Consider the following 27,751-nt stretch of genomic DNA (forward strand, 5'->3'; position numbering starts at 1 on the left):
TAATGTTTCTTCCTTGTGGCTGCCCAAAGCAGAGGCCCTTCCTGATGTACTATAGCCTAGTCGTGCTGGCTGTCTCAGCATCAGCAGGAGACAATGCTTCAAAGTATTCGTTACAAGCGTGGGTATAGCCTTTCGGTCATCTGCCACACACATGTGTTCTCCGAAAACTGCTCCTGTGCTTCGCCCGCCCTGTCAACAACGTCCAGATGATTGCTTGGCGCTGGATCACGATCTCTCGGACCACACCGGCAGCAGTAGCTGCCCCAAGTGGAGTGGGGCTACATATCTGGACTCGTAGGCTACTCATGAACAATTAAATGACATCCCATAAATTATGGGAAAGTATCTGGACTCGGGTGTTCAATTTTTTGTTGTTGTAATTGTGATTCCGAAAACTGGTTTGATACAGCTCCCCGTGCATGCATATCTTGTGCAAGGCTTTCCATATTTTCGTTAACACTGGACCTTGCACCTGTTTGAACCTGACTGCTTTACTTTCTGTACAGTTTTTGACACGCCCACACTCACCTAAATCGCCAAAGTAACTACTCTTTGGTGTCTCAGTACCTGTTTATTACTCACTCTACCTACCCACCTAATCTTCCGTATTCTTTTGTGGCTCTTAATTTCAAACGCTTCTATTCCCTTCTTGTCGGAGCCGCCTACCGTCCACGTTTCATTTCCATACAGAGACGCACTCCAGACAAATACATTCACAAAAGACTTCCTAAAACTTAAATGCACATTCAGTGCCTACGTAATCTCCTGTTCAGTGAAGCTTTTCTCCCTATTGCCACTCTTCTTTACATCTGCATTCGAGAGTTATTTCGCTGCGTAAACAATAAAACTCGCCTGCTGCTTTCAGCGTCTCATTTCCTAAACTACTTTCCTGAGCATCACTTGACTTCATTTCATTACACTCCACTGTTCTTATAACCTGTTTTCAAGACACTATCAATAGCGTTCAACTGAACTTTCAAGTCCAAAGCCGTCACTGGCTGCATTACAGTATCATCGACACTCCTTAAAGTTCTCATTTCTTTTTCCTGAACTTTAGTTCCCTTTCCGAATAGCTCCTAGTGTTCTTTAATGCATACTCAATGTGCAGATTGAGTCACATGGGGCATACGCTGCAACAACGTCTCAGTTCTCAATTGCTTAATTTTGTCAGAGACGGCAAAGGACTTCGAACAGCAGTTTAACGGAATCGATAGTGTCTTCAAAAAATTTTATAAGATGAACTTCAGCAAAGGTAAAACAAGGCTCATGGAATGCAGTCGAGTTAAATCAGGCGATGCTGAAAGAACTGGTATACGAAATGAGACACTAAACGTAATAGACAGGTTTAGTTGTTTTAGCAGCAAAATAACTACCGATGGCAAAGGCAGAGGGAACATAAAAAACAGATTGGTAATATGAAGAAAAGCACTTCTGAAAAAGATGTTATTTGTTAACATCGAATATAAATTTAAGTGTTAGGAAGTATTTGCTGAAGGTAACCTAGTACGGAAGTGAAACGTGAAAATACACAGTAAAGAAAACAAGGGAATAGAGGCTTATGAAATATGCTCCTACAGGAGAATGCTGAAGATTAGAGGGAGAGATCAAATAACTAAAATAGACGTAGTGAATCGAATTCGATAAAAAAGAAATTTATGACTCTACCTGATTAAAAGAAGGGATCGATTGATAAAAGGCATCAAGGAAGAGTCAGTTTGATAACAGAGGGAAGTGTGGGAGGTAGAAATTACAGAGGAAGAACACAGCCTGATTACGGCAAGCGGGTTCTAATGGATGTAGGCTGCAATAGTTATGCAGAAATTAGGAGTCTTGCCCGGGATACAGTACTAAGGAGGCTGTATCAAACTAGTCTTCAGGCCGAAGACGATAACAACAAGTAACACTTAGGCTCAGTAAGTGTGACCATTTATCAGCAGTGGAAGGCCACGTCCACTACAGTTCTGGTAGGCATGTCTCAGCTTATAGAGCGTGGGAGTATCATGTGTATAGCCGACTCCGTTTTGGAAAGGTTTAAGTTGTTTTCCGTGAAGAAAATCGCCTCTGTCATATGACGATAATTGTCGCATATAAACATGTTAAATTCTCTATTTTTCCATGTGTGATCAGTTTTTCTGATAAATATTATGAAACATTGTAGCCTACACAAAGCGATGCTTTAAAGAGCTCGGAAAACTGTATTTTATAAGTCTTACGTTATATTGCCTCCTACGTCAGAGGTTAGATTTTGAGTACCGCTGTACGCCATTTGCAATCCGACATCTTCAAATTTAGAACTTATTTCAGAAATATTGGTGAATCAAAAATCATTCACAAATACCATCAACCATTTTCTTTACTTAAATCTCTCTAGAATGGCTCTAAATTCTGTGTTGCTAACATTGTTCAAGAGAAGGAAATGTTACCACACTGCAGTCATGGGTCAAATGATTTGATTCCTTCAAAAAACATGTAGCTTATACTCAAGGGTTTGTATATTTATCACGAAGGTGTGTGACGAAAGTAATTCTGTAAGATCTATCGAATCCCCACGTCCCCGTTCATTTCGCGAATGGTGCGTGAGAAGGACGACTGTCGAATAGCCTCCTTTTGAGCTCCAACTTCTCTGGTTTTCTCGTCGTGGTTGTTTCCCGAGACGTATGTGCGAGGAAGAACGTGGCTTCTGCCACTGTTATTTGCTGAGCATCTCTCCTGCTTACTAAACGATCCCACGACAAAACGTGCTGCTCGTCGCTCGATCTTTTTATACCACACTAGCTGCGTACCAGACGTTGCCTGGGTATGTATTTAGTCCACTCTGTTAGCCAATCACCTCCTTCCCCCTTTCTCTGTCCATCTCCCCTTTCTCCCCTCTCTGTCCATCACCTCCTCTGCCCTCTCTCTGTCCATTTCTTCTTCTTTGCTTTCTCTGTCTATCTGCTCTACCCCCTCTGTCCATCTCCTCCTCTGCCCTCTCTCTGTCCATTTCTTCTTCTTTACTTTCTCTATCTGCTCTACCCCCTCTGTCCATCTCCTCCTCCGCCCTCTCTCTGTCCATTTCTTCTTCTTTGCTTTCTCTGTCTATCTGCTCTACCACCTCTGTCCATCTCCTCCTCCGCCCTCTCTCTGTCCATTTCTTCTTCTTTGCTTTCTCTGTCTATCTACTATACCCACTCTGTTCATCTTCTCCTCCGCCCTCTCTCTGTCCATTTCTTCTTCTTTGCTTTCCCTGTCTATCTGTTCTACTCCATCTGTCCATCTCCTCCTCGTCCTCTCTCTGTCCATCTCTTCCTGCCCCTCTGTCCATCACTCGCTCCCTCCCTCTTCCATACCTCTGTCCCTCTCTTTCTTTCCCATCTCTCTGTCCATCCTTACCCTCCCCTATCTGTATCCCTCTCTTCCTTTCTCCTTGAATTCTGTCCATCTCCTCCTACCTCTTCTCTCTCAATTTTATCACCCTACCCCAGTAGGAAGTTGCTGGTTCTTAGCCCCACAGTTTTTCTTTCCAGGTTGCAAGTAGTACGTGTACCAACATTGGCTAAAATTGATCCAGCGTTTAGGAGTAGATTTTTGCTCGTGGCTTTGCCTCTGTACACACGTATCACATCTATTTAACATATCACATACATCTGTACACATAATTCACTTGTATCTCTAGAGAATTTCGCTCGGCAATTTCGTTTTCACGAAGCTTAATGTCAATTACGTCATATCTGCTGAACTATGTGCAGTGCAACGATATAATTTTGCTGGTATATGTGAACGCCATCTGCAAAATGTGTCGCGAATACAGTTAGTACTATAGAAGTAATAAATTAAAACTTCATGTTTGATGCAGTAATTTTACTTGTTTGAACAGCGAAAATGTAGTAACAGATAAACGTTTTCCCTTCCAGCATTTTATGGGGTCAGAAAAAGTTTCGTAAAGGTCACAAATTAGGTGTAAAATTTGTTGCAAGTGGTTATGCTTCCTCATTCTCAACTACTGGATGAATAAAGTCTGGGTATTCGCCGACTGTGGGCTACACCTCTTTTCCACCCCCCGCCTCCCCCTCCCCCCCCCCTTTGAGTCATAGATGGTTCTTACCCCCAAAGCGATCATTTCCAGACAGTAAATACTAAGTTTGGTTGAAATCGATCCGGTGATTTAGGAGATGTGGAACGTATATACATAGATCCCTTTTTATAGTATGTGTGGGTTAATCCAGTCGGGTTAGCAACTGACGAGAAACACTCCAGAATTATGCACTTCCTAAGACATTTCCAATGATTCTCACACTAGCATCTGCTTTTCCTACAAGACGTTTTTGTTTGTGAACTCTCCACTTCAGGTCTCTACGAGCGAATACTTCTATTTTTCCGTTGTTGCTGCATCCAATGGTTTATCACCAATAGAGTAATCGAGCAGTAACCAATCTCATTCTTTAATTATGAGCAATACGCGACATGCAATTAACTTGAGGGTGAACTTGTTCTATATTTTGCTACAGCCTTGTGGACTGAAAATTTCGTGTAAACAACGACGTCATTCGCGAACAGCCTCAAGGAACTTCCGACGCTATCCGCTAGGTCATTTACATATCTTGTAAGCGGTATCGTTCCTATAACATTTCCTTGCGAAACTCCCGAAATTAGTGTTGCATGTGTCAGTTTTAAATCGTAAAAATGTGTTGAGATCATAGCTCCAAATTCAGCACGAACCAGTTTAGTGTAACGAATTCTAACTGAAGCTGCTTAATACTCGATTTCCCACGAGCGTATTTCGTGTGGGCATCACTTTGCAGATTAATATATGGAAACTCATTCATATAAGGCTACAAATACAGTTCTGGGCAAAACTTAAGGATGGAAGTAACTTTCGCATGGTGTGTCACTGCCAAGTAACATATCTCGATGAAACCTGGACCATACATAGAAAAAACTATAACAGTGTAGTAGAGAAGGTGACAAACAAATACGCTATGTGAAAAACAGAAATGACACATTTTCGGGGGACATGGGTGTTAGTAGTGTGTGTGACCACCACTGACAGCAATGCATGCTCTCCCTACTGGTCACAAGGCTGCTCATGAGTTCTTGCGGTAGTGCGTTCCATTCTTCCACCAGTGCAGCTGACAAACTTTGGATGGCCGTTCCTGCAATAAGTCTGCCGAACGTGTTCCACACGTGCTCGATGGAATTTTTAAGTCGGGGGAACAGACAGACGACTGGCTGAATATTCTCTCGTTCCGAGAGCTCTTGCACCCACGCCGATCGATGCCGTAGCGCGTTGTCATTCGTAAAAGTGAAGTGAGAGCCGAATGCATCCTTGAAAAGACGCACATTGGGCAGGAATACAATAAAACGATCATGTCCGACAATATTCCTGGGCGCATTACGTGTTCCTGCCCCTTGCCATATGAGGGTACGTCCAGAATCACTAATCAGGCTGAATCTGTTCTCGCCCGAGATGAGCTCGCGATCCCACTAGTCGTTGATCCAGTCAATATGCTCCTGCCACCGTAACAAAAAAAAGGCTCTGAGCACTATGGGACTTAACTACTGAGGTCATCAGTCCCCTAGAACTTAGAACTACTTAAACCTAACTAATCTAAGGACATCACACACATTCATGCCCGAGGCAGGATTCGAACCTGCGACCGTAGTGGTCACGCGGTTCCAAACTGACGGGCTTAGAACCGCACGGCCACACCGGCCGGCTCCACCGTAACAAACGGTGCCGCTGATGTGTTGGTCTCAGCAGAAGACAACGTACTGGTCGTCGGTCAGAGAGAACACTGCCACGCCCAGTAGCCGTGCCACTGTGGATCGTGAGATTGTGTGCCTTACAGTCCTGTTAAATGTTGCACTTGCTGTCTGACGTGGGTCTCCCCTTGCCTGTTGCACAATGTAGCTGTCATCTGCTGCCGCAGTTGACCGCTGTCGATCACCTATTCTCCTTCGCGCAGCAGCGCGTGTGGTTCGCAACGTTCCCCATGCACCTGAAACAATGCTGTGAGCAGTACCAAACTTCTGGTCTACTCCCTTCACACTTCGTCCTTCTTCGAGTTTCACTATGATTCTTCCCTGTGTGAAATCATCCAGATACTGTCTACGGGCCGTGCTGTAATAAGAACACGACCACAGTGCACGCCGATTGACAACACGTTCCTTCAACGGCGGGGCCAGCCCCATTTGGCGCTGACACAATCGCCATGTGGCGTCCAGGTTTCTGTGCACGACTGGGAGAAGTCTAGCAACATGCTCCCGCACTTTGGTTTACTTCCAGCGGTTAGTTAATTATTTTATGTTACTTTATCTATCAAGTTCCTAAGTTCTGCGGAGCAGTGTACAGACGTTACCATACGGCAGAGGTTCCCAAACGTTTCCTCTGATGGGACACTTTGAGAATCTGGTACTTTTGGTACAACACCTCGCTTATTATGAAGGTTAATAAAATTTTAAAACATACGAAAAACTTTTTTTATTCAGCGATTACCTCAGTTTTAAATCATAATTAATTACACAGAAATCATAATAAGATTTTTTAAAAATCAATAGTGTCGTCAAAATTTTTAAAAAAGTCATGTTATTAACAGTTTTTCGCGGAACACTAGTGTTCCACGAAACACAGTTTGGAAAACCCTGCCATAGAAATAGCTCTGGTTCAAATGGTTCAAATGGCTCTGAGCACTATGGGACGTAACAGCTGTGGTCATCAGTCCCCTAGAACTTAGAACTACTTAAACCTAACTAACCTAAGGACATCACACACATCCATGCCCGAGGCAGGATTCGAACCTGCGACTGTAGCAGTCGCACGGTTCCGGACTGCGCGCCTAGAACCGCGAGACCACCGCGGCCGGCAAATAGCTCTGGGAAAAAACACAAAAAAACAGGTATTACGAGCCTAGAGAAATACATGATTCGTGATCATTTAAACGGTCAATTTTCCATCCAAGTGCGCTGTTGTTTTTTAGCATGTCATCACTCTACGTTTGTATGCTGATACTGCCACACAAGGAATGCAGCAGACACCTTCAGTTATTCTCCGCATTTTGTTAACAACCATTGCTGCAACTGTCGCACCAAATAACATCGGCGGCTAGAAAGGACACATTGTCTTATCTGGATCGACAAATATTTCACTGGCAATAAGACAGAAAAGATTAAGCATAAAGTAAAGAATTTTGAATAATCCTAGTACTGGAAAGATAGCGTCGTCTTACATAAAAAGTGCTGTCTCTACTCTCGTGAACAATAAATTGTCGATAAAGAAATCGATAAGCAAATGTCGTCCTGCTTAGTTCTTTTGATATTCAGTACCACATAGAACAGCTAGCTCGCGCTCTAATGTTACTTGTTTCGCACGACTGAAGCAGATCCAGAGCATAATTTTATGCCACATTTGAATATTCTATCATGACGAATTGCATCCTTAAAGTGCATTTCGATAAAATTGTTCTCAACATCGCTATAGTGATTTGCTGTTTCCAGGAGGCTCGGCTGTAGGCTGCATAAAAAGTCGGTTAGTCACACCGGGTAGGCGTACGTGCTGAACGAATCGGACTCGATTTTGTTTGCCACGAAAACTTTCCGATGGACGAGTTCAGTGCTACATTCATCAGAGCGTCTCGAAAATCGTGGCACCCACACGTGAAACGTATTCAAAATAAGAACAATTATTACTGAACTTAAATTTAAGCAGATCGTGAGACGCTAAATGTAAAAAGACGCAGGTAATTTAAAATGATACTGGCATATGTTGCTCACTTTCGTCACAGTGTGCCCGTATCATCTTTTTGGGTATCTCAACAATCCACGCTTAAGTTTTCCGAATCAAAAAGGGTGTAAAACCAATTATTCCTGATGTGAATTCAAGATCATCCCGGAGAAACCTCTTCAGAGAACTGAGTGTTCTAACTAATGCTTATTCCTTAGTGAGATTTGTCACAAGTAAAATATCTCTCACGCAAACCAACATCTCAGTTCAGGAAATCGTTACTAGGAATAATGACACGCAGGATAGGGATTGAAAATCAGTTTTCGTAATCATTTTAGTGCTCATTACACTAAGACAAGAAAATGACGCACAAAGAGGAATTATCCGAATGAGACGGAAGTCTGTAGATGTGACGTACATGAACAGACTAACGAATGATTACAATTTCAGAATGCATCGCTCCTGCGAAACGCAACTCGCCCCTTTTTTCACATGATATCTTGCGAACCATGGATGAAGGGTATCAGACGGATGCCATATTCCTTGACTTCCGGAAAGTGTTTGAATCGGTGCCCCACTGCAGACTCCTAACTAAGGTACGAGCATATGGGATTGGTTCCCAAATATGTGAGTGGCTCGAAGACTTCTTAGGTAATAGAACCCAGTACGTTGTCCTCGATGGTGAGTGTTCATCGGAGGTGAGGGTATCATCTGGAGTGCCCCAGGGAAGTGTGGTAGGTCCGCTTTTGTTTTCTATCTACATAAATGATCTTTTGGATAGGGTGGATAGCAATGTGCGGCTGTTTGCTGATGATGCTGTGGTGTACGGGAAGGTGTCGTCGTTGAGTGACTGTAGGAGGATACAAGATGACCTGGACAGGATTTGTGATTGGTGTAAAGAATGGCAGCTAACTCTAAATATAGATAAATGTAAATTAATGCAGATGAATAAGAAAAAGAATCCCGTAATGTTTGAATACTCCATTAGTGGTGTAGCGCTTGACACAGTCCCGTCGATTAAATATTTGGGCGTAACATTGCAGAGCGATATGAAGTGGGACAAGCATGTAATGGCAGTTATGGGGAAGGCGGATAGTCGTCTTCGGTTCATTGGTAGAATTTTGGGAAGATGTGGTTCATCTGTAAAGGAGACCGCTTATAAAACGCTGGCGCGACCTGTTCTTGAGTACTGCCCGAGCGTTTGGGATCCCTATGAGGTCGGATTGAGGGAGGACAGAAGCAATTCAGAGGCGGGCTGCTGGATTTGTTACTGGTAGGTTTGATCATCACGCGAGTGTTACGGAAATGCTTCAGGAACTCGGATGGGAGTCCACAGAGGAAAGGAGGCGTTCTTTTCGCGAATCGCCACTGAGGAAATTTAGAGAACCAGCATTTGAGGCTGACTGCAGCACAATTTTACCGCCGCCAACTTACATTTCGCAGAAAGACCACAAAGATAAGAGAGATAAGGGCTCGCACAGAGGAATATAGGAAGTCATTTTTCCCTCGTTCCGTTTGGGAGTGGAACAGGGAGAGAAGATGCTAGTTGTGGTACGAGGTACCCTCCGCCACGCACCGTATGGTGGATTGCGGAGTATGTATGTAGATTTAGATGTACCACACGTTCTGAATTGGGGAGAGATTCGGCGATCTTGCTGGCCAAGATAACTTCATAGTTACACACACTTAATTACGCTATACTAACTACTCATAATCGACAATGGTATTCAAATGGTTCAAATGGCTCAGAGCACTATGGGACTTAACTTCTGAGGTCATCAGTCCCCTAGAACTTAGAACTACTTAAACCTAACTAACCTAAGGACATCACACACATCCATGCCCGAGGCAGGATTCGAACCTGCGACCGTAGCAGTCTCGCGGTTCCGGACTGCGCGCCTAGAACCGCTAGACCACCGCGGACCGCCGACAATGGTATTACACACTAACAAAGATAAATAAATGTGAGAACAGGAACTGTTCAGGCTTAACAGTTTGGCTTTGTATTAGCACCTTTTCCGCTGTGTTTAGTAATTTTTTTTTCCGTGGTGTACCCTCGGAGTCTTCAGCAAATGTACGGTTATGAGAACGCTCGGGACGGTCGAGTCTTCGGCGCTCACCTGTGCTGTGGCATGGAATAGTGCGCCGAGTGGCTAATTCGTGGTCCCGGTGGTAGGAGTCTGCTACCCTCTTAGGATTTCTTTTGTGGTGTGAATCGGGAAACCGTGCAGCGGTCCGGCGCGCCGCTTTCACCGCGGAGTGGGGGCGTCCTTGGCTGCGGCGCGGCGCGGCTGAGCCCGCCAGTGCAGTGCAGTCGCCCGCGGGCTCCCAGCCTGCCACGACCGCGGCCCCGGCGCACCACCACCAGGTATCGCAGCTCTCCCTTCCCCTTCACAGCTCCACATTTAACAAGTCTCTCTCTGAGTCCACCTGCAGACAGCATTGCTAACTTACTGCCATCTTCTGGGGGAACGAGGTTAAGGCCAAAAATTATTTATCCTACAGGAGCACGCAATAAGATTATTTTATACAATTGGTGACCGAACATATTGCTGAAACTTCTCCGGGGACCCACGGATTCTTAGACTTACGTTTCAATACTTTAACTCTCGAATAGTATTTGTGGTTCATAACCAGAGAGAATTTAGGCTGAACTCTGCAACTGAGAACCACAATACTAGAAGCAAAATTAATTTCCATGTAGAAGCATTCCTATTTAGAATTCGGAACTCTATACTAGTTTGCCGATAGATAAGAGGCAGAAAATGAAAATTCTCATATATTTAGAAACAAATTAAAGAAATACCTCATTAGCCACATCTATAATTTATCCAAATATTTGGTCTCAAGTATGTAAATTTCGAACAGCTGTAGTGGTTGAACTCAACAGAGTTTGACTTTGCCAGCATATAGCCAACTGATAGTCATCTGTTAAAAGCAAATACTTTCAAGTATTTGATAAAAACAGCAAATGAATAACATACGAGAAGGAGCAACGCTTTTTTTAATTTTTTAAAAATAGTTCCTTTCTCATAACATACCCTCCAGGGTATCCTGATCCACGTCTAGGAGAAATTCTTATCAATACGAGTGTGAACAGATTAGCGCTAGTCATAATTCGTTCCCAGTGTTTCTGTCTGTTAATGTATAACTTGACCCTTTCCACATCTCTGAAGTTCTACTTCATGTGGAGGTCTGCAGAACACGTTGGGTATCTACAGACAACTACAGCCTTATTCTTGATTCGGTCTTCGTTGGGAAGAACATAACACAAAAGGCTTTTAGTGTAACCATTGCGAATTAAAGTCGTCGTTCATGGGTTGAACTGAAATACATTCTTCTTCCAGACAGTTTACTAGTATGATGAAATTATTTTCATGTGTTTGATATATTGCTATACCTGCATGTTACTTTCCTTGTCTGCCCTTGGTGTCCAACCAAATGAATCTTGGAGATCACCTGCTACAGGGACTACGTGCAGTACCAGCCATACAATGGCCATCTGATGTCACCACAATGCGTTGCCAAATACCGCGTGATTTCTATGATTTTATTCTATTGGACACTAGGACTTTTTTCTGTGCTTTGTAAGTAATTTTCATCACACTGGATCCATTTGGGTGGTCATTGTTTGTTTTTCATTAACGTCTACTGCAGATTAACGAGACACACGCTAGTGTAACAGAGCAAAAATTTCTGGTAATGATTATTCAGGTAAATAAAGTCAGATGTGTTCCGACATCTTTGATTAATTGTACATATTTTCTTTAGGTTTTGATGTAACAGTCAATTGGACACTCCTTCAAAGCGTTCAAACCGACATTAGTTACAGTTCAACAACAGATTCTGTTTCCCATCTTTCGAACTTCGTGAATCAATTACCGTGAGAGATGAGAAGTAAGTAGAAGAGTTTCATTGTGATTGTTTAATTCTTAATAGTGAGATTTCTAGCCCTTCCCTTATTACACAGTATCCCTGTTTTGTTCAACAAACTAACAATAGCGATCACTATTATATGGTCTTTTGTATATAGGTTTGACGAAGTTATTGTTTGCATAAATTGAAAGTAATACTTGACAGAAAAATTCCCGGATCAATGATTAAGAAACGTTTTATCAGCACCCAGCGTCTGTCGTCGTCTGTTCGTCTCACTCCTATTTCAAAGAACACTATCTTGTGGTCCTACTTTGCGTTAAGCGTTTCGATTGTAGTGAGACAATCAGGTACTCTTCACAGGTTATTTTTCGATGCCATTTCTTAACATACACACACAAAGCTAGGCAGCCGTTATCACCACCCTCGGAATCCCGTTTCTGACCATTTTTCTTCTGCGACCGAGAATACGTTAATTTCGATTGTTGGTTCGTATTTTCTTGTTATTTTAAGTATGTATTACACGTTGCAGGAACAGTTCAGAGAACAATGAATAAATACCTGTAATTACTGAGAAATATAGGAAAAATTAACACACAATACATTCTGTAATCTGTATCATACATTTGATACAATTCTAAATGAGCCATTCTTTCTAGCACTGCGAAATATAATCTATCGCCTTGTGTTACTCAAAAATTTGATATCAGTTTCTTCGTCGTGGAATGCAACAATCACACAAACGATCTGCTAATGCAGTGGCTTGAACAAGCGTACTCTCTCTCAACGCTGGCCAAATAAAAGGTGTTTTTACAATAGCATTATGATATAAGGTGGGTCACACGAGTGTTTTCTATGTAAGCTCCTTTGCAGATTGGTTGCATTTCCCTAGTATTCCACAAACAAACCGCAGGCTGCCACCGGCTTTACGTACATCTAAGACTATGTGATCGTTCCATTTCATATACCTATAAATTCGTGCAACAAGGTACTCATTGTTGTTGTAATCATAGGATACTATGTTTTTACTTATATTGAAGTTCACAATTTTACATTTCTGGGCATTTAAATTGATTTGCTAGTCTTTGCACCGCTTTGTAATATTATCAATATCTGATTTAATATTTGTGCCGCTTTGCTAAGATATTACTTTATTATAGATAATTGAATCGTCTGCGAAAGATCTGTGGTTGTTATTAATATTGACGGTAGAGTCATCATCAGCAAGGGTCCCAGTACACTTCCCTGGGTCACACCTGCAGTTACGTCTGCATCTGTCGACGACTCTCCATCCAAGATAATATACTGTGTCGTCCCCACCAATAAATCCCCAGTCCAGTCAGAAATTTCGCTAGATACGTCATATTATAGTACGTACGCTAATAAGGGTATGTGTGGCACTGAGGCAAATGCTTTTCGGAAGTCAAGAAACATTGCATGTGTCTGACAGCCTTGATCCATGGCTTTCAGGATGCCATGTGAGTAAAGCGCGAGTTGGGCTTCGCGTGATCGATGTTTTTGAAATCTGTGCTGGTTCGCAGGTTAACTCATTGCATTTGAGCTCAGAATATTTTCTGAGATACTGCAACGTATAGAGTTAAGGATACTGGAGGACTTCTACTGCCCTTCTTGTAGATGGGTGCGACCTGCGCTGTCTTCCAACCTCTGGCACAGCCTTTTCTAAGACGAATCTTCTGTATATTATGGTTAAAGGAGGAGTTAGTACTGCCTGCAAATTCAGTTTAGAATCTCATCAGGATTCCATCAGGCTCTGGGGCATTATTCGATTTTAAGCATAAGACCCGTTTCTCGACACCATTGACACTAACATCTATTTCAATAATTTTTAAAGTGGTACAAGAATTAAATTTGGACAATACCCCTTAGTTTGACTTTGTAAAGAAACAATTGAAACAGAATTAGGCATTTATTCTTTTGCTTTGCTACCCTTAATTTCAGTCCTGTCTCATCCATGAGTGTGAGGAGCCTAACTTTGGTGTCAATAACAGCCTTCCTTCGGGTTTTGTGAAACATCTTTCGATAATATTCTGCTACGGTAGTCACTGAAGGCTTCACGCATTCCCCTCTTGACACTCAAACGCATTTCATTCATCATCTGTGTATCTACAGCCCTATGTTTTGTTTTACTCCTGTTATGCAATAGAATGTTTCTTTAGAAGTTCCTTTACAGTGAACGTATACTATGCAGCGTCCTTTACATCATAAACTGTTCTAGTAGATACATATCTATCCAGTCCACGGTTCACTAGTCTTGCAAACATGAGCCATAGTTCCTATTCGTGCACCTGTCCTGAATTAAAGTTTCGAATTCCTCAGTGAAATATGATACCAATGCTTCTTCATCTAGTTTACTGATCATATAAATATTTCTACTTGTTTTAATTGACCTTTGTACTTTGGTAATCATTCTTGTTACAACTCTCTCATCGTCACTGACACCAGTTTCAATGTGGACATCCTCAATCGGGATCAGTCCATTTGTTGCCATTAGGTCCAGTTTATTTCCATCATGAATGGAGTTCCCAGCTATCTGTCGTAGGCAGTTTTCAGAGAATGCATTTAGTAATGTGTCGCACGGTGTCTTGTGACGCCCACTACTAACAAAACTGTAATTATATCAATGCAATGACTTCTGTATGATTAGGGAACACAAGTACAAGCTGACGTAAACTGAGGTTTTCTCTGAAGTTTCCAGTTAATGAGGGGTTGAGTCTGGTGATCGATAGAAGTATCCAATTATAATTTGCTGCACATTCTTGATAGTGAGTCTTGCCCAAACATTCTGGCTTTCTGCTTCAGTTTCTATCTCTGGGTGAATTTGTTTCTTGTCTACTGCGACAAATACACAACCTCCATTTGCCATTAGCCTATACCTTCAACATATACCTAAATCTCCCCCAAAAATTTTACTGCTGTCAATTTCGGGTTTTAACCAGATTTCTGCGCCTATTATAATGTGAGCTCCTCTGCTTTTTATGAGCACTTCAGATTATGGCATTTTGTTGTGAATGCTTTGGCAGTTAACCACTTGGATTTTAGTACTCGTTCCTGTAGAGGGACATTTCTTTGGATCTTACAGTGATAATTCCAGGTCTCCTAGAGGTACATAGTACCCTAATCTAAAAAGTGTACACTGCACACCCAATCATCTAGCAGTCTCTGACGTGTCGGTTTTGTTATGGAGTGGTCCACCTTCGTCACTCACCTTTCTTCATCATTACATTATTTTGCGCCAGAACAGTAAAACGATTAATATCGATTTTCGTCTTTCATTTGTCCCTATCTTACGAAACTCTGTTCGGTTTGGAGTATCTTGACAGTTTTAGATTCTTGTGTTGCTCGCTTGATTTACTGAAGTCTTAGTCTTGCTAACATTTTTGGTTCTTAAAAGACATCATAGGCGCCGTTGACTGTTTAAAATATTTATTATCACGATTGCAATTTCGGCCTTATGGTCATTTTCAAGTAACACTGCAAAAGTTACCTAAACAGAAAAATACAAAAGTGAAGCACAGGGTGTTATATACATAATTAAGCAAACATTTCAATAAGAAAATAGCTCAATTATAAAAATTGGTGTAAGTAATGTCAGCCATGAGAAGTTAATTTTTGGTTCTGCTGGATTTGTTATGCGTATACAATTGGCCACTATCCTCCAGCGATTATTCCCTGTCTTATGATACTGAAGACTTCTTCAGAAGTTTTTCTTTCTATTCGTAATATGTTTAAATGTTCGTACTCTTTGCTAGTGGGCTAAGGATTACAAGTCTCATATAATATTTTTAAATTTAGGCTGCATTCCATATGGTTTATAATGATTTTTCACGTCTATCGCTGTTTTTGTCGCGATACAAAAACAGTTGCTTAAACACAACTGGAGCTTTAAGTCAACGGCGTAGTGTGTGTGGGTGGGTGGGTGCGCACGCAATTCAGTTTGTGTACTTCTTGGACTCACGGTATATTATACAAAAATAATAGATTATCTCGTTATAAACGGCCCCATTTTCGCCACCGGAATCTTCAGCAAAAGCATGATTCTATTTTCGCTAGCCATAGAATTAACATCTTTATTCAGCTGAGTGCAAATAATTTTCATTTGTGATATAATTTGGATCTTTTCTGTATCTGCTTCCACCAGAATACACACACACACACACACACACACACACACACACACACACACAGAGTCGCAACTATGTCATTTCAAGCCCCTCGCCGGCCGGAGTGGCCATGCGATTCTAACAAGGGAACCTCCCCATCGCAACCCCCTCAGATTTAGTTATACGTTGGCACAGTGGATAGGCCTTTAAAAACTGAACACAAATCAATCGAGAAAACAGGAAGAAGTTGTGTGGAACTATGAAAAAATAAGCAAAATATACAAACTGAGTAGTCTATGTGCTACATAATCAACATTAAGGACAATGTTATCCAAGGAGCGCAGTAGTCCCGTGGTTAGTGTGATCAACTGGGGAACGGAAGGTCCTTGGTTCAAGTCTTCCCTCAAGTGAAAATTTTAATTTTTTATTTTCAGTTTATGTGACAAACTCTTATGTTTTCATCACTTTTTTGGGAGTGATTATCACATCCACAAGAAAACCTAAATCGGGCAAGGTAGAAGAATCTTTTTACCCATTCGCCAAGTGTATAAGTTAGGTGGGTCGACAACATATTCCTGTCATGTGACGCACATGCCGTCACCAATGTCGTATAGAATATATCAGACATGTTTTCCCGTGGAGGAATCGGTTGACCTATGACCTTGCGATCAAATGATTTCGGTTCCCATTGGAGAGGCACGTCCTTTCTTCTACTAATCGCACGGTTTTGCGGTGCGGTCGCAAAACACAGACACTAAACTTATTGCAGTGAACAGAGACGTCAATGAACGAACGGACAGATCATAACTTTGCGAAAATAAAGAAAATAATATTTTTAGTTGAAGAAGGACTTGAACCAAGTACCTCTCGTTCAGTAGCTACTCACGCTAACCACGGGATCACGGCGCTCCTTACCTCACAGCTGCCTTGATGTTGCCTATCTTGAGCATGGACTACTCAGTTTGTATATTTTACTAATTTTTTTCACGGTTCCACACAACTTCTTCCTGTTTTCTCGATTGATCTGTGTTCAGTTTTTCAAGGCCTATCCACTGAGCCAACTTATAACTAACTCTGAGGGGGTTGCGATGGGGAGGTTCCCTTGTAAGCGCTGCAGTCTGGAACTGAGCGACCGCTACGGTCACAGGTTCGAATCCTGCCTCGGGCATGGATGTGTGTGATGTCCTTAGGTTAGTTAGGTTTAATTAGTTCTAAGCGACTGATGACCTTAGAAGTTAAGTCGCATAGTGCACAGAGCCATTTTTCAAGCCCCTCAGTTCCTTTGCACTCACCGAACACTTCTGGCGGCTTACGGACAAAGTATAATTCTCCTATAAGAGCTTCCCTGCTTCGTAAAGTAAGGTTGCGCAAAAACTGAGCAGAATTCTTATGCAACCGAAGAACATCTATTTCCATGCTCGTGTTGCTCTGTTTGATGTTTCTTTTTCCGCCTTCGAAACTTATACTAACTGTATTAGTTGCTGTAATCTGAGCATGGAATGGAAAGTAATATTTCTTTATCCATGACAGAGTACAGCGTGAAGCTTCAGCTACTCCTTCTCCTCACACCATTCACCTACAAGCTCGCAAAAACAAGCCCATCTCAAGAATAAGTTAACTGTTATTAATTGAGAACGGTACGTGCTCCGGTGTTGAAATGATGGCCTACACAAAAGCAACGTCTCGCTTCTAGGTATGCATATATGCCTGTAGAATCTGAATAAAACAGATGCTTCTTAAAACGGCAGCTATATCGATCAGTTTATAGTGCATACACGATGACTGCATCAGAAATGGAGCAGAAGATCCCTTTGAAAATAATGGAGGAGGTATTGGTCATTGCCTTGGAATAAACAGTCAGAACACTCACGTAAAATGATTTGTTATTGAGACAGGCAACGTATATTAAGAGGTCCCCAACTGGCTAAGAACACAGCTTCCAGTGACACACTGCGCAACACCCGTCACTTCTTGCATCAGTATTACTTTCTCACGCTTATCATTATTTTAAGAGAAATTATCTTTTGCAGCCTACACAAGATGTAATGTCGATGAATCAGATTGAAAATTACAGCTACTAAGCGAAAGGTTGGTTTATACATTTGCAGTGCACCAGTGGTCAGGCCTCAATGCGAGCTAACGCGCAGTTATATTCTCCAGATTTATGAACGAGCTCGCTCAAACAACCTGCAGTATAACGTGGGATCTGACACCGAACTAGGCAAGTCGCCGACGATTACTGCACTTTATTTGCACGCTCGACAGTTGTTAGTAAAATGCAATTCATTTATTCTGATTTCTTATATCGTTCCGTGGAAACCATTACGAAGATAATTGTCCATGCCTATGCTCCCTTATGCATGTATTCTTACGTATGTGACTGCAATCAACGCAAATACAAAAACTTGACAATGTACTTTTAATTACAGTTAGCTACATCGAACAAGTGACATATAGGAATTATTGCTCTTTGTTCCCAATTTTTCGTCGTGAAGGTCCCATCACATGCTAAAAACTGTTAGGTTTTAAAAGGGATTGTTGCACTAATTGCCTTCTCTCGCGAATCGCTTGACGTGAAACAAAACAACAGTTGTTAAAGAGTAACTGTGCTTATATTTACCTAACGCTATGGATAAATCTGTATGAAACGGTGTGGTTTCCTTTTTTAGTGAAGATTACTAGAATGTCCTCCTTCGTTCTTTATTGTTGATTCGTTATTTTATTTCCTCTTTCGGGTACATACTGGCAGCAACTGTATTACTGCTTTTGAGCAGTGCAGAAGAATGCACATACACTGGTCAGCCAGAACATTATGATCGCCTACCTAATAGCCGGTATGTCCACCTTTAGCACGGATAACAGCGGCGACGCGTCGTGGCGTGGAAGCAATAACGCGTTGGTAGGTCTCTGGTGGGAGTTGGCACCACTTCTGCACACACAAGTCACCTAATTAGGGGGCCGGCACATCAATCGGAACTCGCTACTGCCTTTCTCGAACCACTCCCATCATACTACTGCGCTTGTGACATATTGCATTATCTTGTTGAAAATGCCACAGCCTTCGGGAAACGTGACTGTCATGAAGGGGTGTACGTGGTCTGCAACCAGTGTACGATACTCTTTGGCCGTTGGCCGTCATAGTGCATTGCACGAGTTCTACTGGACCCATCGATTTCCACGTGACTGTTCTCCAGAACATAATAGAGCCACAGCCAGCATATCTCCGTCCTGCAGTACATGTTTGAAGGTGCTGTTCCCCTGGAACTCTACGGATTCGCGTTCTCCCATTGGCACGATTAAGAAGGTCTCGGGATTCGTCAGACCATGCAACGCTCTGCCACTGCGCCAACGTCCGGTGCCGATGATCACGTGTGCATTTCAGCTGCAACTGCCGATGTCGTGGTGTTAACATTGGCACATCGTGGGTCGTCGGCTGCGAGGCCCATCGTTAGGAGTGTTCGGTACACTGTTCAGACACACTTGTACTCTGCCCAGCATTAAAGTCAGATGTTAGTTTCGCCACAGTTCGCCGCCTGTCCAGTTTTACCAGTCAGCCCAGCCTAAAACGTCCGATATCCGTAATGAGGGGTGAACGCCCAACCGCACGACGTCCGGACAAAGTTTCACCTTGGTTTTGGCACGTGTTAAACTCACTCACCACAGCACTATTCGAACACCCGGCAAGTCCTGCAGTTTCCAAAATGCTCTTGCCGAGCCTCCACACCATCACCATCTGGCCACGGTCAAACTTAGAAAAATTGCGCGCCTTCCCCATTCTACACACGGACAATACGCTCATTGATACCACATTCGCCGTGCGGGTGTCTGACTAGCAGTCATGCCTCGCCAGGAAACGCTTCTATCGCCCAGAGGGGTTTATATCGATAGCGGGTCAATGGTCATAATCTTCTGGCTGATCAGTGTGTACTATCCACTGTTATGCAATTTAAAATGGCGAAGAAAGTATTAAATATACAAAAACCTGTAATTTCCGTGCGACAATTTAGTTCAGCGAGACGATGTTGAAATCGGTGTGTGTGTGTGTGTGTGTGTGTGTGTGTGTGTGTGTGTGTGCGTGCGTGCGCGTATAGGTGACTTGCCTGACTTGTGAGACAGCTGATGATGGTATCTAGAGTATGTGGTTAGGAAGTAAGAGCTTTAAATGCGATAGGATTGTTGATGTGTATGGTAGGCATGGGATCGTGCCAGAAAATGATGTGCTCGAGACGGTTTTATTAGGAGCAAAACGAGGAGATTTTGGAAGAGGATATTTACTGCTCGAGCATCAGACGTGGGGTTTGGTGACGATTTTAAGTCGTATGTCTAGGTGACTGAATAGAAAGTGGGCTAAATTTTAACAAGGTACTTTGGACGTTCACCTGGAATTCTGAGTGGGGACTAATGTGTTACGAACCACTGTGCAGGGCTGCACTGAAGGACGCACGTCACGTACCGGGTGATATCTCCTGCGGTTGGGATAGGAATAAGTAGTCGTTAAGGGTCATACGTAAACATGCTTCTACGTATCTGAATATCGTTGATACTGAGCAATGACGCCAGTTTCCTTCTGTGGTACGGCTCGTTTTAGCGGCGTACGTATTGAGTTGAGATACAATTATTGTTACAAAATTAGACGAACATTTTTTAAATAATAGTTTTATTCAGACTGCAGATGCTTAGTCCTTGTCGCCTTTAAAGCACTCCCCTCTTCTATTTAAACACTTATCCCACTTTTATTTCCAACTTGCTTTGCAGTCATGGAAAGTTCCATTATAATGACATGTAGAAGAAGGTGTAATTAGATAAATGACGAACACTAACTTCACTGAACGAAGGTTTATTCAGCACTTGCACATACAAGAGCGAGTAGCGAACTGCTTCCGGCCAGGACACACACGGTATACAGGGTGGTCAGAAAATGTGTGAAATGCTTGTAGGGATGTTACAGGGCAAGTTGTACTGAGACATAAATGTTAAGAAAGAAATTCGATACGTTGCGCCGTTTCCGAGTTATTTAGCATTGAAGTTGACCAATCAGATCGTTGCGCGCGTAAATTCAAGTTTAGCTAACGAGACAGCCGGCCGAAGTGGCCGTGCGGTTAAAGGCGCTGCAGTCTGGAACCGCAAGACCGCTACGGTCGCAGGTTCGAATCCTGCCTCTGGCATGGATGTTTGTGATGTCCTTAGGTTAGTTAGGTTTAACTAGTTCTAAGTTCTAGGGGAGTAATGACTTCAGCAGTTGAGTCCCATAGTGCTCAGAGCCATTTGAACCATTTTTGAGCTAACGAGACAAATAAAAGCACTCGTTGGGCAACACCGCCCCTGGCAGGCCGCTTGAATGCGAGCGCGCGACGCCCCGATTGGCTAAATTCTATGCTAAATAACTCGGAAACGGAGCAACGTATCGAATTTCTTTCTTAACATTTATGTCTCAGTACAACCTGCCCTGTAACATCCCTACAAGCATTTTACACATTTTCTGACCACCCTGTATATGCAGCTACAGAACATTCCAGTACAATGATTCTTGCCATTTGTGGATACTTCTGAAATGTACTCGAGCCGAACATAGAAATTAAAATTTTGCAATTGAGGGGAGTTTTGAATTCACTGCCCTCCAGGTAACAATCAAGTATTATAACCACTACACTACGGCGACTGCGCTACGCGGGTTATTCTGCGACGATAATGACCTTCAGAATCAATGCGAATTTTTCTTAATGTCATCAATAATGCCCAAACAGCGCCCTGTTATCATTTTTTGATTTTGTACAGGAATATGTCACACAGCGCGAGATTTGCAGGTTAGTGTGATCGTGGCAGGACTTACCTGAGTTTTGACGATCCAGGCTCGTTATCATAGTGAAACCACCGTGCTTTGTCTTTTGGCGGATTTTCTTGCCACGTAAAATTTCGAAGCACACAACACCACTGTTACAGAAAAAAATAAGTGCCACTTTTACAATTAATCGAATTGTCGTGTTATTTTTGTGAATCAGTTGCAATATCACTGTAATGACGTGGGTCGTAGCTGCAACCTCTTTTCTGTGACTATCCTTATGCGCGCATTGTCTGACTGACAACATGTGCCACTCTGACTGGATAAAAAATATCCCTTTATTTTGTGTTCATTGCTGCGCAGTTGCGGTTATGAATCCACTTCCAGATGATTGTATAGTACACCCCATCAAATGGGCGTGTTTCTGTTATCAAATCACACTATAGTGAAAACATTGGGACTTGGCCGGACCTCAAAAAGAGCACTAACTGTATCTAGAACCGCAACGATGCACAATAGCACTTAGGAGTATCATAACGTGCAAAATAAAGGGAATATACCGAATGCAGAGTAGTTCAACTCTTACTACAGCAGGATGTTATATTTCACCCAATTTGCGATGTCTGTTGACCCTATTACAGCCAAAATGCTTTGCTCGAATATTTCGTCTTCGTCAACTTGTTCAAAGATTTCCGTTCATTGTTTCTTCTGTTCTTCAGTCATCAATGTTTCGGCCCAAATCTCGTGACGGGGGCAACTGAGACTTCAGCCTCTTCTACAAGTACTTCGACCCTTAGACGCCAGTTGCCACACACCTGATCCTTACTTTTCGTAATGAGAGCGCGACCAGTTGACTACTAAGACATTCCCGATTTAATCTTCAACAGCTTGTCGGCCAATTTTAAATAGGGATACCATTCGTAACACTGCATAAGACCTATATCATTATCGTCGCAAGCTTGCTTCAGAAGTTGAAAGTTACCGTAAATGATTCAAGAATGATATCTTCAAAGCGCCAAAATCTGTTTTATCAGCAATTGTTTAGTTGAGGATAGCTTCAATCATAGATAGGCATCAAGTTGACGTAGTATGTGAAACATAACACTGAAAGGAAGTTCGTTGACGTCAGACATGCACGGTGTTTCCTTAACAGCGTGCAAAAATTTAACAGGACTTAGAGGATGCTCCACTGAACAATTTGAGGTAGGAAACTTGAGGTCGGAGGTGCCAACTTAGGGAGGCAATAGGAATAAAATCATATTTCTGCGTACTTTTTTATTTACATTAGTTACAGTTAATTGCAAATACCATCACTGACACAATGGACATACCATTTGTACTGTGTCTTACAAAGTGTGCTGAAACTGAAAGTCATCAACGTCAATGCAAGCATGACATCGGCGAACAAGATTCTGACGCACCCTGACAAATATCGTTGGTGTCTTTAGTATCACATCAAAGGCAGCTAAAATTCTGGCAACTAACTCTATCTCCATGTCCACTGGGGTCTCATACAGAAGTTACTTTAGATATCCCCATAGCAAATAATCAGGAGATTCAGGTCAGGTGACCTCGCAGGCCATGGAATAGGAACTCACCTTCCAATCCAGAGACCAGGAAATACAGCAATGAGATGGTTGCTGACATTCACACTGAAGTGAGACGGTGCACCGTCATGTTGAATGGATCTGTCATTGATTCATAGCACGTTCTGCCATGGGACAATGCAAATACAGGGTTATTACAAATGATTGAAGCGATTTCACAGCTCTGCAATAACTTTATTATTTGAGATATTTTCACAATGCTTTGCACACACATACAAAAACTCAAAAAGTTTTTTTAGGCATTCACAAATGTTCGATATGTGCCCCTTTAGTGATTCAGCAGACATCAAGCCGATAATCAAGTTCCTCCCACACTCGGCGCAGCATGTCCCCATCAATGAGTTCGAAAGCATCGTTGATGCGAGCTCGCAGTTCTGGCACGTTTCTTGGTAGAGGAGGTTTAAACACTGAATCTTTCACATAACCCCACAGAAAGAAATCGCATGGGGTTAAGTCGAGAGAGCGTGGAGGCCATGACATGAATTGTTGATCATGATCTCCACCACGACCGATCCATCGGTTTTCCAATCTCCTGTTTAAGAAATGCTTCTGCTTTAGCCTTTTCCGTAAGATTTTCCAAACCGTCGGCTGTGGTACGTTTAGCTCCCTGCTTGCTTTATTCGTCGACTTCCGCGGCTTCGCGTGAAACTTGCCCGCACGCGTTCAACCGTTTCTTCGCTCACTGCAGGCCGACTCGTTGATTTCCTCTTACAGAGGCATCCAGAAGCTTTAAACTGCGCATACCATCGCGCGAATGGAGTTAGCAGTTGGTGGATCTTTGTTGAACTTCGTCCTGAAATGTCGTTGCACTGTTATGACTGACTGATGTGAGTGCATTTCAAGCACGACATACACTTTCTCGGCTCCTGTCGCCATTTTGTCTCACTGCGCTCTCGAGCGCTCTGGCGGCAGAAACCTGAAGTGCGGCTTCAGCCGAACAAAACTTTATGAGTTTTTCTACGTATCTGTAGTGTGTCGTGACGATATGTCAATGAATGGAGCTACAGTGAATTTATGAAATCGCTTCAATCATTTGTAATAGCCCTGTACAATACAACAGAACCACGTTATGGACAAGTGAAGTAAACAAAATCTGCATCATGACTTCCTAGTAACCAGGCTCGTCCTCCTTGTTTCCTTGCAGGAAATAAGGAATGCACATTTAAATAAATAGCACAATATGTTTAAACTTGTACTCATGTTAGGTGTAGATAAGCTGGAAGACAGTAATGCTGGCCCAAATGGGAGGCAAGTTTACTTCCGTATCTCCTTAAACTGGCTTCTCAGACCCCAAGTTCCCTACCTCAAATTGTTCAGTGGAGCATTCTCTATGTCCTGCTACGTTTTTGGACGCTCTTATGGAAACACCCTGCACAAGCGAGAACACGAGCTCGCTACTGGCCATCAGTGCCCTACAAATACTTTAGTTCTTTGACATCAGAAGGATGACCGATTGAATCATTCTCGCATACTCGGATAAACGCCAGAAAACCATAAACACGCGTTCGCACATTAAAGTCCGACTTGTAGTATAGTCACTGAAGAATCTTCCGCCTCCGTATCCGAGTTCGCTAATAGACACCGTGCAGTAGCACTCGACACTTAGGATGGAAAATATTTTCATCGCTAGTATTTGACTGGCGAGGGGAGGAGAGACGGAGGCTTACAGATTATCAGGCTTTTTCTCCACATCCTAGGATCAACTCCAAACTTCTCCAACTTATCTTTCGGAGTGAGCGCATGTAGCATCGTTGATCCGTCTGTCGGATGGCGACGTTACCTCCACGGCTCCCAGTGTGTTGTTCGATAAGACTAGGCTATGTGCTGCAATCGTACTTCGTTTCAACCATATCTTCACATACACGCCACTACGCTGTACGATCACACATACAGTCACCAGCACGACACAGATGCACACGTGATACTTGGTAACGGGTAGCAATATGGCACGGTAAACTTCCTTCATTATTCCTTTGATCAAGACGCCAATTGGACTTATTGCATCTACAAGGTGGTCATTATTAAACTTTCGCTACCTGAGAGGGCTCTCGTGAAGAACGAGTGATCGTAGGACAATGAAACTCTGTGGAAACATTGGTAACGACATGCGAAAGAGAAATGACGAATAAACCATTGAATAGAACACAATGGTAACTGCGTATCATGTGTGCATTACAGGTTACGAACATTGCTCAGTGTGAGGACCACCTGCATACACGACAATCTGGAACCGCGCTACAACTACCACTTCACAGTTTTTCGCAGCACTTTTCGAACACTTTGCCATGGAATGTTCAGTTGTCGTAAAACAGCCCGTGCACTGCTTGGCGAGCGAACATTGCGTCCAGCATTCTCAGCCGTGGCAACATTATCTTCTTCAATAATTTGTGGCGCAACTGGCCGCCGGCCTCTCCAACGAGCAATTACCAAATCGCCAGTAATTCGAACTGCCGAATCATGTTCTTCAACCCCTTGCGGAAAGAGAACCTCTCCGTATTCCTTTAATGCGTCGATAGCCGCCAAGGGCAGCGGCACTATTACAGTTGTTTTGGTAAAACAGTTTTACGACTAAAGCCCTGCTCACAATGTCCAGACCCATGTTGATTGTATGCAACTGTAATGAACACTTCCTTGTGTTTCAATCTTACGTTGCCGTACCATTGCCAGCGTCTAACGGCAAGTCATGACACTAACACAACTGACAGAGCATAAACTGCAGCGCACAATCTGATCATCATTCCTATAAAGTTGTGTACCCAAACGATAAATACTTTTTCGTCTACACTGACTCATGTAGCGAAAGTTTAATTACACTACTGGCCATTAAAATTGCTACACCTCGAAGATGACCTGCTACAGACGCGAAATTTAACCGACAGGAAGAAGATGTTGTCATATGCAAATGATTAGCATTTCAGAGCATTCACACAAGGTTGGCGCGGGTGGCGACACCTACAACGTGCTGACATGAGGAAAGTTTCCAACCGACTTCTCATACACAAACAGCAGTTGACCGCCGTTGCCTGGTGAAACGTTGTTGTGATGCCTCGTGTAAGGAGGAGAAATGCGTATCGTCACGTTTCCGACTTTGATAAAGGTCGGATTGTAGCGTATCGCGATTGCTGTTTATCGTATCGCGACATTGCTGCTCGCGTTGGTCGAGATCCAATGACTGTTACCACAAAATGGAATCAGTGGGTTCAGAAGGGTAATACGGAACGCCGTGCTGGATTCCAACGGCCTCGTATCACTAGCAGTCGAGATGACAGGCATCTTATCCGCATGGCTGTAACGGATCGTGCAGCCACGTCTCGATCCCGGAGTCAACAGATGGGGACGTTTGCAAGACGAAAACCGTCAGCACGAACAGTTCGACGACGTTTGCCGCAGCATGGACTATCAGCTCGGAGACCATGGCTGCGGTTACCCTTGACGCTGCATCACAGACAGGAGCGCCTGCGCAGGTGTACTCAACGACGAACCTGGGTGCACGAATGGCAAAACGTCATTTTTTTCGGATGAATCCAGGTTCTGTTTACAGCATCATGATTGTCGCATCCGTGTGTGGCGACATCGCAGTGAACGCACATTGGAAGCGTGTATTCGTCATCGCCATACTGGTGTATCACCTGGCCTGATGGTATGGGGTGCCATTGGTTACATGTCTCGGTCACCTCTTGTTCGCATTGACAGGACTTTGAACAGTGGACGTTACATTTCACATGTGCTACGACCCATGGCTCTACCCTTCATTCGATCCCTGCGAAACCCTACATTTCAGCAGGATAATGCACGACCGCATGTTGCAGGTCCTGTACGGGCCTTTCTGGATACTGAAAATGTTCGACTGCTGCCCTTGCCAGCACATTCTCCAGATCTCTCACCAACTGAAAACGTCTGGTCAATGGTGGCAGAGCAACTGGCTCGTCACAATACGCCAGTTAAATGGTTCAAATGGCTCTGAGCACTATGGGACTTAACTTCTAAGGTCATCAGTCCCCTAGAACTTAGAACTACTTAAACCGAACTAACCTACGGACATCACACACATGCATGCCCGAGGCAGGATTCGAACCTGCGACCGTAACGGTCGCGCGGTTCCAGACTGTAGCGCCTAGAACCGCTCGGCCACCCCGGCCGGCGCGCCAGTCACTACTCTTGATTAACTGTGGTATCGTGTTGAAGCTGCATGGGCAACTGTACCTGTACACACCATCCAAGCTCTGTTTGACTCAATGCCCAGGCGTATCAAGGCCGTTATTACGGCCAGAGGTGGTTGTTCTGGGCACCAATTTCTCAGGATCTACGCACCCAAATTGCGTGAAAATGTAATCCCGTGTCAGTTCTAGCGTAATATATTTGTCCAATGAATCCCCGTTTATCAACTGCATTTCTTCTTGGTGTAGCGATTTTAATGGTCAGTAGTGTATAACCACCTTGTACATTTCCTAAGCATAGGTATGACTCTGAGTTCGACCACACACTCAACCAACTGAAGCCCGTAGTGTTACACGTAAACAGTTCTGGACTTCAGTATTAGTATTTAGGAGCAATACTAAGAAGCGGTATGAATTACGAAGACGCGTAAAATTTGTGTCAGGGGAGTTCGGAAGCTTGGAAGTTTCTGAGAACGCGCAGTGTATCTGTAAAGGAAATTAGATACAAGACGCTG

The 27,751-nt window shown here is 43.2% G+C and overlaps 1 long non-coding RNA gene across 1 annotated transcript in view; it reads left to right on the plus strand.

The window, feature by feature from the left end:
• Positions 1-10,020: 10,020 nt before the first annotated feature.
• The window catches only part of LOC124721156, a 178,347-nt gene continuing 160,616 nt past the window's right edge, over positions 10,021-27,751 (plus strand). Inside the window, exon 1 of the long non-coding RNA XR_007006280.1 lies at positions 10,021-10,067. This is a non-coding gene — a long non-coding RNA (uncharacterized LOC124721156). The remainder of the gene's footprint in view (positions 10,068-27,751) is intronic.

Source organism: Schistocerca piceifrons, chromosome X (assembly GCF_021461385.2).
Source record: "Schistocerca piceifrons isolate TAMUIC-IGC-003096 chromosome X, iqSchPice1.1, whole genome shotgun sequence".
Taxonomy (NCBI): Eukaryota; Metazoa; Arthropoda; class Insecta; order Orthoptera; family Acrididae; genus Schistocerca; species Schistocerca piceifrons.